The sequence below is a fragment of the Centruroides sculpturatus genome, unplaced genomic scaffold (assembly GCF_000671375.1).
Source record: "Centruroides sculpturatus isolate CEXI.00-Female unplaced genomic scaffold, Cexi_2.0 scaffold15, whole genome shotgun sequence".
Taxonomy (NCBI): Eukaryota; Metazoa; Arthropoda; class Arachnida; order Scorpiones; family Buthidae; genus Centruroides; species Centruroides sculpturatus.
In genome coordinates this window covers 561741-575579 of record NW_019384585.1, presented here as the reverse complement: position 1 = coordinate 575579, position 13839 = coordinate 561741, and the positions used below count along the sequence as shown (strand labels likewise).

General features: G+C 33.4%; 1 protein-coding gene across 5 annotated transcripts in view; it reads right to left on the bottom strand.

Annotated features, from left to right (window-relative positions):
- Positions 1-9337, bottom strand: part of LOC111624561 (putative polypeptide N-acetylgalactosaminyltransferase 9) — a 44577-nt gene extending 35240 nt beyond the window's left edge. Inside the window, exon 1 of one of the 5 annotated variants that reach the window (XM_023367444.1) lies at positions 9160-9337. The gene's annotated coding sequence lies outside the window, so the exon portion shown is untranslated. Of the gene's footprint in view, positions 1-4209; positions 4746-4831; positions 5917-8128; positions 8624-9159 lie in introns of those variants that run through there. The other 4 variants (XM_023367437.1, XM_023367442.1, XM_023367441.1 and 1 more) reach the window with 4 other exon arrangements.
- Between the last annotated feature and the right edge of the window lie 4502 nt (positions 9338-13839).

Genomic DNA, 13839 nt, shown 5'->3' with positions numbered 1-13839 from the left:
TAATAAATAAACGAATATTCCTTTAATATAGCTTTTGCGAGGTGTGAATTTTATATTATTGGATTAATTTGAATGCTTTAACTTCATTTTCCACCCCCATCTTTTTATCAATAAGTCTAAGTCTAGGAGCAGATGTTAGAGTTCGCAGACGAGATGAGTTGCACCTGTCAACTCCTTAAGAAGATAAGTAAACACGAACACTTGAAGAATATCACAAGATATGAGGTTTTGATACTATATATACAGATATGCAGCTTTACTTCCTCTTCGTGACTTCTACGCTGAGCCAGAACTAAATTGGAAGCTTAAGTTTATGACGCCAACTTCTCTATTGAAATTTTGGGAGATAAATAGGGTAAAATTTTATTGTGTCATGTTAAAACTCTGTGTAAACATGCTCTTTTCCTTTGTGTAAACGTGTTTTTATGAGTATGGGATCAATACGGGTCATAGAACAAAGTATGCTCGATTTATGCTGATTCCTCAACCATGTGGGAAATTCCTGGTTAATTATAAAAAATTACCTAATCTGTAATCAAATTTTATTGTTAAATTCGTTGCAAATGAGTAAATTATGTAGGAATTTCTTGCAAATTTTTTCTAATTTTAATTATGAACAAATAATGGAGTCATTGCTTACATTACTTTAGTAGAATTTTCTTCACAACGCTTATGAATATGAAATAAATGTTTAACGATCGGGAATGTTTTAACTCATGTTAATTGCAGGTCATATGGTGAAGAGTTTAATGAAACACCCCCTTGTTAAAGCTTAAAAATTTATGTAAAACTTGATACAGATGTTATTTTTATAGCTAGAGTTGCTACATAAAAGCATTTTTTTTTTCTATTAAATCCCTGTACATTTGCTTCATTTAGGCTCTCTTCCAAGAAAAACTTATAAATATTTTGAGAGAATCATCACGTATTGATGTTAGGAAATTTAATTTATTTTGTAAATAGTATAAATTTTTAGCAAAAATTTCTCTGAATCTTCATTATGAATCGTCATGTCAACTTTGAGCATAAACAATTTTACAGATAAATTTTCCCTCAATTTATCTGTAATTTTGAAGATTTAACTTAACTGCTGAGGATTTAGATTCTTAACGATGATTCATGCAAAATACAATTGAACAAAATGCTTTGAATCCCATAGAAAATGCATGCAAAGGGGTTGCAATAGTCAAAGTCCACAGTAAGAAACCGGTTATAATCGATTTTTGGTGTAGAATTACTAGATAAAAACAAACCTTCCATTGCCATAAGTTAAGATGAACGATGCTTAATATATTTTTCTTTAAGGGAGGAACATTTTTGTGAAAAATCATCCGGTTTAAAATTCGTAAATTTTAATACGAATCGATTTTCCTGCACTAGAAGTGTGTGGTGGAGTGGCAATGCACTCGCAAACAGAGGAAGTAGAGAAGAGCAGGAGGAGAGAAAAAAAATCATATCCTCTTGTTCGGTGATGTCTGTTCAATCCAGGTCAGCCGAATTTGACGATTGGCTGACCTTCCATCAGGGAAAAAAGTTATTTTTAAAATATTGCAAGATGTAACATAATACAATACTGGATGAATTAGCACGAAAATTAACATGAAATTAATCATTATTGTATTTGTTTATGATTCGTAAGCATAGGTTTTATGATTTATTTTATTGCTGAAACCTATTTTATATGATTTTTTATAATGTATCGATAGCAGAATATAATAAATTACATATAACTGCAGATGGTTTCGTTAATAAATTTTAATATTTCAGCTTGTAAATTGGTTAATAAATAAATAACGTATCAATAAAACTAATTTTGTTATAAATAACGTTCAGAACGTAATTATCCGTGTACAAATCCCAAAAATTATAAAGGAGCGAGATTAACAACGTGTGAGTTTATATCTCACCAGGAGCTACACGTTTACACTGGTGGTGAGATCAGAACTCGCGCCTTTTGGCATTGTATCCAATTCTCTAGCAGTTGGACACTTTTGCAGATGCAAGTTCAGTTCATACCAGGAACTAATATGTACAGGTTTGCATGTAGCGAGATCTGAACCCACATCTGGTAATTTAATGTTCTAACAGGTTGGATGCTTTCCAAACTGTAGGTTTTGTTCATAACATAAGCTGCCTCCTAGTGAGATCCGAACCCACGTATTTTGGCAATAAATATAATGCTTTAACAGTTGGATACTTTCAAAAACATGGATTCATATAACGAGTCAAACACTTCAGTATATAAGAGCCATTCGAAAAAACTGGGCGTTATTCACTAAATTAGTTCTCACTTATTAAATTTAAAAAGAAATAAACACGCTTAATATTTTTATTTCCAATAAGAAGGGCGTGTAGGAACGAAGCGTAACTAGCGAACCGAATCTGTTTTTATTATTGCATTTTTTTTTTATTTTGTATTTTTTCCTTAATGAATCTCACGTCACACGCGCGACTTTCTTTCACAGAACTGATTCTGAACTTGAATAACAGACTTATAATTAAATCTTTTATGCTAAAATATGCGCTACTTCCGCATATTTTTAATCTAAAATTCTATTTTTAAGTCACCTCCAGAGTAACGAAGCGAGGAGCGATTTTTCTCACTAGTGATGCGCTCTATTGCCGTCGCTTTTGCAAAATCCTTCCATCACGTTTCGTGTAATTTCGTGCATATCAAATTTTAAATTCCACATTCTATTGTTCGTTCGCAACGTGACAGCTAAGTCGGTCGCGACGTGGCGTCGCTTTGTCGCGCGCGACACGGCGAGTCCGCAAGCGACGAATCGCTCTCAGAACGCGACTCTGTTCTCTTAATGATCCTCTTTTAATATATTAAAACGCTACAAAAGACACCGAAAAGAGGTTTAAATGACTACTTTTAGATCATAGAAGATACTTAAAAACCCATAAAAATAGCATCACCTCATTACCTACGTCAATAATTATCCAAGAAGTTCTTTGTGAAAAATACAAAACTCCCCAAGAACTTTCAATTAAACGAGATTTTTATGATTAATCGTACGAGATAATCTGTTAAAAGTATCCGAGATACTCAGAAAAAGTGCTAATGAGTACATTTATCTCGGTAAATCTCTGGTATGCAATTTGTTCTCGCAGCAGCACGCCCCATAGCCGACATCAAACTGCGCCCATCGTTACGTAAATCTTAATGAAATTGACAAAGAATGTCTTCAGATACCCGTAAAAAATTTACTTGGAAACTTAAAATACAAACAAAAGAGCGCGAGATCAAGAGAAACAAAATGGTTATCGCCAAGTTGGAGTATCTTCTATACTCTCAATTGACATACGTGAAAGCTGCAAGTGACGATGCGACAAGCTCAAGTGGTTGTCCCATCGTGGAATGTTTACACAGCTTCGCTTTGACAAGATAAGACACGTACGACTGCTCTTCCCAATCGCCATGATGAATGGATTAGTGTGTCGACTAAGTTGTTGGTCAGAGAAGCCCAACTGGAGAGTTTTATGGCCTCTCTATAAAATAGGAAATACGGAAACTCAGCTATTGACTGTTTATTGGTCGTGATATAGTTCCACTGTATTTTTTTCCCTGCTCTGCTACACGTAATTGAAGCACGAAAGTTCTATAGAAAGTTACGCGCGCCGATAAGCAAAGAAGAAACAAAGTCAATCGAAAAGTGCTCCTTCGACCTACTTATGTACAAAGTTTATATATTATTACTCGTACACACATGTAAATTTTACTTGTATGCTAATTATATCAGAAGAGACGAGAACGTATACGTGTAAATTATAGTTACGTGAGAAATGATGTGAGCAAATTTTACATGTAACTTGCTCATACCAGGAAGATATTTATATATTTTAAGTATATTTCCGCCCTTAAATGTGTAAGAATGCCATTAAGTATGAAGATCATCACTTTTACAAAATTATAAGACCCTCAAAAAATTTACAAGTTTGTATAAGAGACTTTTACCTAACGAATTAAAGAGTTCTATGAGGATTTACAGCGGAGAAAATTATAAAAAAAATGACAATTAACAGCATTAAAATTAGGCGTGTATACGTTTACACAGGAAGCCACACTCGGAGGAAATTACTTATCGCACTAAAACACTCTACTGTCGCAAGCGGAAAAAATTTAAGCACACATCCCGAAGTAGTATTTAATTATCCAAAAAATCTAATATTTTTTCTACAAAATAAAGAAGAGAGTTGACTTACTTAGCTTGAAAATTTAATACGTGTCATTCGTCCATTAACTCAGCATACTCAAGAGTAACACGGGCACATGCTTCACACCGGGGTGAGGAGTATATGTGTTTGTACTCTCTGCCAGTTGCACACCGATGCAAGTGGCGAGCGGCACTTTTACTCCCGAATGTGACGTCACGACTGGTCGTATTCCACTTTTACAATAGGGAGAGAGTACAACGGCAGGATCGCTTTTTACTGCGATACCGGGAAAAAATTGAAGCAATTTCTACCCCAACAGACGAGGGAAGATGTATCTGCCGTATGCACGCTGCTTATGAATTTTGTATATTATTGATTTAGTGATTGCCGGTGAAGTAATGTTGGGGTGTTCTCGAGGTTCGTTATCCGTGGCGATTGTGTTTGTGACAGTGATACCGGCGGCGTAGGTTAATGTATCGTTTGAACAGTTCGTGATTATATGGGTTTTATATAGCTGTGTTTGATATAACAACTTATCAGATATGTACAGGTTAACTTGTATAATATACGTAAACATCCTGAATTTTCTTTCTAACTGCAAACACATGCCGAACACACACCATACTTGCTATAAAAGTCAACATCCCGAATAAATCCCAAAAATACTTACGTGAATACGTTGTAAACGTCCTCGATTATCTATCTAAGCCATTAGTTATCTCGTAAACACCCTAACGTTGCAAACAAACCCTCAATATACCGTCATACAGCTGATATCCCGCGCACACCCATTCAAACTACACATGCCAGTTTCTAGTAGTTGAATGGGTGTGTACAAAATATTTCCATAGCACGTTCCAAAGGGGTTATTTTCGATAGTATAAAGACTTTTCTAAGTACAGGATACGTGTCTTCAATTTAGCAACGTGTTAAATTATAGTCAATGTTTCGATAGGGTTGTATACCTTTACGAGTTAGCACACGCGATGCATATGATAACTGAATTTTTGGAAGAATAAAAGTAATGACCAGTAGCCGGACAAATTGATCGGTTAAATCGATGGAACAGCTAAAAATAATTCTCCCAGTACACGTCATTGTTCTACTATTGGTCGATTTTGAAAACATCACGCGTCTCATTCAGCCATTTATTAGCCAAGATAATTTTTATTGACGTTTATTCACACGTACACCTCGTTTGTTTGTCCTCCTATTTAAAAAGTTCACTGGAGCATCCAAGTTTTTAGATCAGTTTTCAGACATCTGAAAGTGTAGAAGAGAAGATGAATTTATATCCCGCAGCTCTTAATGTAAAAATTTCATAACCCCGTTGGCAAATATTCAGCGTAACAGATGGTTAGTATCAAAACTGTCGCCTGAAACATGACAAATAATGATATTAACTCTACGTAATGCGCCCGTTAACAAGAAAAGTAACAGTAAAACTGAGCTATTGTATGATGGAATACAGTACGTTGCAGGGTATGCATGGGATATTTTTGGGTAGGAGCAATAAATTAGCCTTGAAACTGTTAAAGGAAAGCTACTGACACTATATGAAGATAATCGGTGTTATAATAAAGCTTTCTGCAAGAAGGTGACACTGTAACGAGACCGAATGCGTTATAGAGAGGCAAAACTTTTTGAAGAAAGGCTACCGTGTTACAGAGACTAGTGAAGGCTTAAGAAAGGCTAGCTGTGTTATAAAAATACTTTTGTAGTGAGGCTAGTGACACTAGATATTAATGTAATCATAGATAATGCGATATATTGTCTATGATGCCATAGAAAACACCGCATTGTCTACGATGCCAACAATCAGTCTATGAGATAAACACAGGATATTGCAAGTAAAAAAGCGTGGAGGAATGCTTAGGATAATACACTTAATAAATGCTGCATAGCTAGACTCTCGCAGCTTGAATTTCAGGTTATGCACTTTTCATGACTTGACTCTGCAACGAACATAATCACAGCGCTTTTTTTTATCCTTTTTTATGGAAGATTTGTCACTAAACTTGTATAACTTTCTCTCCTTTTTATAAAAATGGCGTTAGACTCACCATTTTCAACTTTTACATTCTAAAAAAAGGAAAGAATATAAAGTAAACCGAGTCAACTCATGCATTTTAATGTTGCCATCACGAGGGACAATAGGATATGATAGAAGGTTCGACTTAAAAGTAAAGACATGTAACCGCCTCCCGAAGTTTCACGGATCGTTTAGTACAGTTTAAAATAAATTTTTGACCACAATCCGCAGTTTAAAAAGTCATAGAAAACAATAGAATCGAACTGTGAAGAAAGAAGCAAACCCTTTAGCCAGTTTTTAAAAGGTATTTTCAAGGTTAATTTTAAAGAAGATAATTAAATAAATTGCCCGCTAGCATTCGTTAGATATTCTATGATTTAAAGGTATGGTTCACGCTCTGTGTGGGAATAACCCTTTAATACCAAGAACTGAACAACCTTGAACCCTGCTTGACTTGTCAGGACGCAACCTTGAATAAGTAGAATCTAAAATGCGATAGATCCCATGCAGAATTTAAGGAGGTGAATAAATTCAGCTCTGGTAACCCGACAATTTTCAGGTATTCCATCAAAACTGTCAAATTTTGTCAAAGAGAATTAATATTTGTTAATTAACTAGGCATTGAAATTTGTCATTTACTCGAAGAAATATATTAAATTACACCTCTGTGCTATCTCATGGCTAAATATATAGCAATTTGAGACGTATAAAGTCAGCACGGAGCTGATAGAGGACATAGAAATCTTATCTCTGTAAATAATAAATTATTTTATCGTAGGAATGATGTATGCTGTTTCAGGTACAAAGTATTTGCTGTTATAGAAACAATAATTAGTTTCGTAATATCTGAATATAAAGCTGATATATTTTGAAATGATAATGTTCTATATCTATGTAGAACTCGTTACCGAATAATTATGTTTATTAATAATTAATATAACTTAACACGTTATATTATGCGTTTATATTATATTAACATTAACAGTAATAATATATAATGAAGGAGGATTCATGTTTCAGCAGCTGTAGTAATAGAAAATACAAAAAAAAAGTTTAAAGTTTGTGTGTTTTTTCAATAGAAAAATGAAAAAAATGTACATTTCATCAGCTGTTTTTCTACACTGTATTAATAATTTATACATTTCATAAATTGAAAATTATATTTTCTAGTAGAAAAACACGTTTCGTCATATATATATATGAAAAAAAAAATACATTTCTGAAATTAAAATCTGTACTTTTCAACTGTCGAAAGGAAGAAAATCAGCTGATGAACGTTTCCTTTATTTAGAATATTTGTATATTTCAGATATGAAAACTACAGTTTTTCAATAGTAAAAAAATAAATTGTACATTTCTGAAACCAAAATTAATATTTTTCTATAAGCAACGAGGGATGGGGGAAATGTAAATTTCATCAGCTGACGAAATGCTTTATATTAAAAATTTGTATATTTTAAATATGAAAATTAACTTTTTTGACGGAATTTTATTAATAAAAAAAAAAACTATATTTTTTAAAATTAAAATTGTTAAGAGGAGGAAAGAGAGGGGGGGGTGTACAATTCATCAGCTGACCAAATTTTCTATACTAAACAATTTAACATATGTTTTTAAAAAATTCTTAATTTTCATTAATTTATAAAACTAAAATTTATATTTCTCGACATGCAAAAGAGGGAAGAGAAATATAAAACTCATCAGCTGACGAGCATTTTTTAAAATCTAAAACTCATGTTTACAGCTGTATGACTCGAGCAAAAGAAGTAAATATTCCCCTCGCAAAAACAAACTCCGAACATCTGAGAATGATTCATAGATTTGAAAATTATACGTCTCGCAAATTTAGAAAATTGTTCACGAATTATAAAATTTCGTATCAAAAACTTATTTATATACAAGTATAAATATACTTAACGAGATATTCATACTTACTTGAAAACAAGAATGAGGAAGCATTTTAATGTTGAAAGTAAATCAGAACCAGGATGTTACGACAAATACACACAATATACAAACGAGAACACGATAATTACAAACCAAATACAAACCCGGATGATATTTAGAAAGTGTATCTACTCAGGAAACAGGCTCAACCTATATTAAAGTATATGTGTTACATCTCTATAGTCTATACATTCAATTGGAACAAAAGTTAATCATTCTTCTGGACCATTATTGAATACATTTAAATTCAATAGTTTCTCGTATACATCTGATATCAATTATCTTCGGTTATGCGAAGCGTTACGGGGTATCAGAATTCAGAAATACGCCCATTTTTCGCTGGGTTATCAGTACAATTTACAAAACAGAACAAAAGATTTGGCACTGTTCCACACCTTTGTTTGAAAGGAACACGTTTTCTTACCGCCTAGCCCCAAATCTGAGTCATTAACGTCAGAGGTAATCATCATTCATGCACCTTCGATCATTTTTAAAGTGGTTTGCATCACCCATTTTTTTTTTTTTTTTTCCTGAGCCATGCATGGAGGAGACAATTCGAGCCTCGCCAATTTTTATTATCGTCTCTAATTGTTAAAAAAAAAAATGATAATTTGGCAAGCTAAACGTGTTAATTCGGAGCCGAAACCAGCAAAAAAAATTCCTGGCATATCGGCGTACAAACTCCATATCAAATGATTTGCATCAATTATACTACTTATGTAATTTGTTTATTTATGTAGCAACCCTTAAATAAATTCAAGTGTTGCACAATACACGACACACGTTGCGAATGCAAACTTTCTACACGAAAAAAAACAATTTTTAAGAATATTTTTACGTGCGCATCCTCTGGATATTAACGATGGAAACGGAGTTTTTACTCCAAACAAACGTCACACGGAGCTAATACACAGAAAGTGAAAACGTGTAGAAGAAAAGACCCGGCGAAACGGGGCAAAGTACCGCGACTTAGTAACCCCCAGGCTAAACATACCAATCCGGTCATGTACACCACTCACCTTATATATCAAGTCTTGCAGAATTTACTGTTTCCCATTGGCTCCCTGTGCATAATAACACATCGTTATATCGTAAAGTATCTTAGTATCGAGGGGCTAAACATCATATCACACAACCAACAACTTTTACCAACCACACATACTTCTGTTCGACAAGCTTCTGTCTCGGCCTCCTAGCGGATGTATGCCGCTAACGCCGTATTGATCATGTCGTAGCATTTCCCGGCAAGTGGCGCCCTCTAGTGGTGTATAAATGTCAATTGATTTTTCTCCTCTAGTGTTGCCAGGAATATAAAAAAAATAATAGAAAAAAAAATGGCTCGTAAATAAAATAAGAAAATCGTGTTGGGAATTGGCCGCCGGTTCTTTTTTTTCGTTTCCTTAATTTTATTTTTAGAAATTTTATGCTTGAAAATAGATACAATTAATTAGTTAAGTATCCGTAGTGCAATCTTCCATCCTACACTCTTCAACTTTTATTCGGCGCTTGTTGAAAGATGATTCTGTTTAAAGGTATCGGGTGAGCCTTTGTTTAACTAGAATTTAATTTATTTAAGTTTTAAAATTAAATTCTGATCTCTTCTTTTAAGATGGCTTCCAGGATTTTCTCCCCTTATTCCCTTTTAAATTAGAATATTTTGAAGTGAATCTGCAGTAAAAAGTGCTTCGAGTGTGTTGACTCGAATGTCAAGTGAAAGAACGTTAACTGGAATTTTATTTTTGGTGGGTTTATTAACGCCTGACATCGGCAAGTTTTTATACGACTAGACATAATTACGCTTATTATGGGTGAACCTGACCCTCAATGGGTTCAAACAGCATGGACGAGGAACGGGAAACGATGTCCCGATTCCTATTGCCCATGATAAGTAATGGGGTATATACATAGTTCGAACCTCGCCCTAGATTATAATGATCAATTATGGTAGTCTGATAGTCCGAATTTGGGTTCCTCAGAGGTTTAGTTTATTTGTATACGGCAACGCGACACACGGGCCATATTCTGAAGGGAGAGGACTTTCTAAGGTAAATTGACCCCTGTTTAGGTGTTACAAACGTGAATGAAATGCGGAAAACTCTACGCGGCCAGCCCTTTGGCGAGGCACGAACCCACGACTAATTGTGTTATGGGGCTTTAACCACTGGTGGTCTCTTATTGCGCGACTATATGACAAACAAATTGTATTTCAAATATATTTTTCGTATGAATTTTTAACAAATTTCAGAAATTAATGTTTATTTTCAATATTTCTAGAATACTAAATGCTGTTTATATCTGTTACGTTTTATGTTGCCTATCGTTTTTTGGGCTTTTAAAAGTTCCTGCGTTATGTACAGTTCTTTGCGTTATTAATAGATAAGTAATTAAAAATATATATAAAATGATTACGGAAAATATGACTTTTAAGGTAATTGCTAGCATCCAGAAAGTGAAAAATTACAAATTTTTACCGAGAGCGACTAGTTCAAACGGCAAGCGAATCAATAATATGGCAGTAAGTAAACACTTGCAAAAATTGTTTCAGAAGATTAAACATCTGGAAAACACGTAAATCGGTAAACACTTGTCAGGTTAAAGTAGGGGGAGGAAGTATCAATGGCTAAAAAGTAAAGTTCTTGTCAAAAATAAAGTTTCAAACAGCAATTTCCTTAATGCAACAACTCAAAAATCATTAAATTTAATGTAATCAACTCGTAGTTTGATCGTCAAGAATATCGTGTAAAAAAGTTATATTATTGATCATGTAACATTTCAGTGTTAATTATTTAAAACTTTAATTTTTTACATCCATTACTTTGCACAGAAAAACCTGTAATCACGTTCAAATTAAGATAAAAACCAGTTAATTTATGAAATGTATTTTTAAAACACAGTCGCGCAATTTTATCGCAAATCTCTAGCGATATCGCGCGTTAATTTAGCGACGATTTTCAATCGCTAACCTTTAAAAATCCATTTTTATCTCTTAAAAATAATTTATAAAAAAGATAAAACTTTTGTATACTATATCATGCTTATCCCAAGATGATGGGAAAATTATAATATGCCAATATAAACAGTAGGCTAGAAAGTAGAGAGGCTTATGAGAAGGTAAGGAGAATAATAACGTCATTCGTATGCAGAGATGCATCACGTGACCGTCCGAGTATTAATGATATATATACTTGACGAAGCAAATATCGAGTTACCATCCATCACATATCGATCTAGCATTTCGTATGATAAATAATGAATTTAAAATATTCATAAATACTCGAAAATCCACGATATGAGGAAAAGTAGAATAACCTATGAATAATGGAATTATCGTACCAGAAAGGAGCATAAATAATGAATTTAAATACCGGATAATAAATTGCTAGAATGAGAAGCAATACGAGAGAAGGAGAGAGAGAGATCCTTTTAAATTTCAATATTTAAAATAAAAAAAAAAGAAGAAAATATAGAAATATATATACAATTTTAAAGTTTTTTTGGCCATCTATCGAGCTTCTAATTTTGCATTTTTAATGATTTAGATACGTTTATACAAAGTAGAATTCGCTGGATATTAAGTATAGAATCCGCAATACGCATCGTTTGTATCAAATTTGTCTTACTACATTAAAGAAAAATCGATAAACTCGTGTAAAATCTCAATGGATCAATCGTAAAGCAGCGATCTAAACCAACCTCCGAATGCGATCTGATGAACTAGATATTATAAATCAGATACTAGGCATCGATAAGTACTTTATAGACTATAAGTGATTGATGAGACATTGTTATAACTGGCAAAAGAAAGAAAAGAAAGTTAGAAAGAACTTTCGTCGATACTTGAAAATGATTTATCGTTTAACATCAGTTATAAATCGGATTTATGCGAACATAAACTTTAAAATTAGATCTTTTCTGGTTTTACCATCTTCGCATCTTTCTTATCAATGACTTTATCTTGTTTACGAGATTCGAATTTAGTTAAATTCTCCATCGTTTATGCTGTCACACTTCACTTTTTAAGGTCAGCATCTGCCTTAAAACACTTTTTGCTGAAGTAGATCCAGCTGTAACATATGGGTGCTACCGGATCCATACGTCTAGTGGTAAATCTATCAGCAAAGAAAGAATCCCCTCAGAGTTAGCTAATTGCAAAGAAATCTGGTAATCCACAAGGAAACAAACGAGAGAAGGTCCTTCCCATCAACTTCCTCAAATCTCTTCTGCTCTTTATCTAAAGGAAATGAATAGATGAAGCGGTGTTTTTTTATGTAGGAACCGCAGGAGTACCGAAATTGAAGGTTGAAATAAGGAGCCATTCACGAGAGTAACCCGATACGTCACACCAGAAAGGAGGGGAAGAAAAAACCCTAAACAATAATTGTAATTTGTGCACCAGTCACGATTCACTTTACTCCAATTCCGCCAATATACTAAAGGTCCTAACACCAGGCGTGGCTGATCGAATCCCGGAAATCGATTGTACGTTGGAAGAAGTTTGATGGAGTCGGCGGAACAGTAAGTAAGGAAAGAAAGCTACTTCCCTTCACTACTCTTAGTTTTAATTAACTAACGGATAGGGTGTGGTGTTCCTATGATTGAGGCTGCGGAAGTTCCAAAGTCGTTGTTCTTTTAATAGCATTTTCACTATTTTCAAGAACTTTTTTGGTCTCTTGTAAGTATTTTAAGCTACTAAAATGCTTAGTTTTAATAGTTCTGAGAATAATTTTTACTCTCTCGCGCATTCTAAATATTGTCATGAGCACTATAGAAGAGATAGAATCAACATTTAACCAACTGAATAAACTTTTAGCATAATTTATAGACTTATATATAACAAATGTAATCATTCACACCGTGCAACTCTCACTATTTACATCAAATCTAGTTCAATATAATTCCAGCTGAATCAACTGCAACTGTCTAAACAGCTCTTATTCATCTATATCTGCTGTAATATTTACACACATATCAACTACTGATAACTCATCAATTCTTATCACATCCTTCTTAACCAATATTAATCACCTTTCAACTTCACATATGCTGAATATAACTCTCTTTTAACAACTCTCTACGTATATTCATATATAATTTATAGTGTATTGCAATATATCTCAATAGTTAAGTTTAAGCAACAGAATTATAATAGTTGTAAGTCGTGTTATATTTTAAGATGTTATTTAATAATTAAGCTGAAACCCAATATCTTAGATGTAAAGCGGAGGATTAGTGAGGTGTACAGGTAGTTCATAAAACAGTTAACCTTTATAAATGCTGATTTTTTGCCTTATTTGATGCAAAAATTGTTCAATATGATAATGGTTAATTGACTTTTGGATGTATTTAGAGTCTTAATTATACGTCATAATATTTAATACGTCATAATATATAATATTTATATGAATATATGCGTGTATTTTAACCAATTAGCTTCAAAATAACAGCATTTTAATCCAATTATTAATGCTTTACAAATAATGTATCTCTCAGCACAATGCTTACGTTAGAAGTACAGTACATTTTCTACTAATTGTTTAATACACGTATTTTATTTTTTAAATTACAGTTTTACACGATAATAATCCACGATATTTCTAGATATACAGTAAATATACTTTAACTTAGAATCAATAGGATTCTATATTGCGACTCGAACTCGCTAGATAGGTTATTGATGTTATTCCAGAGGCGCTTTCAGC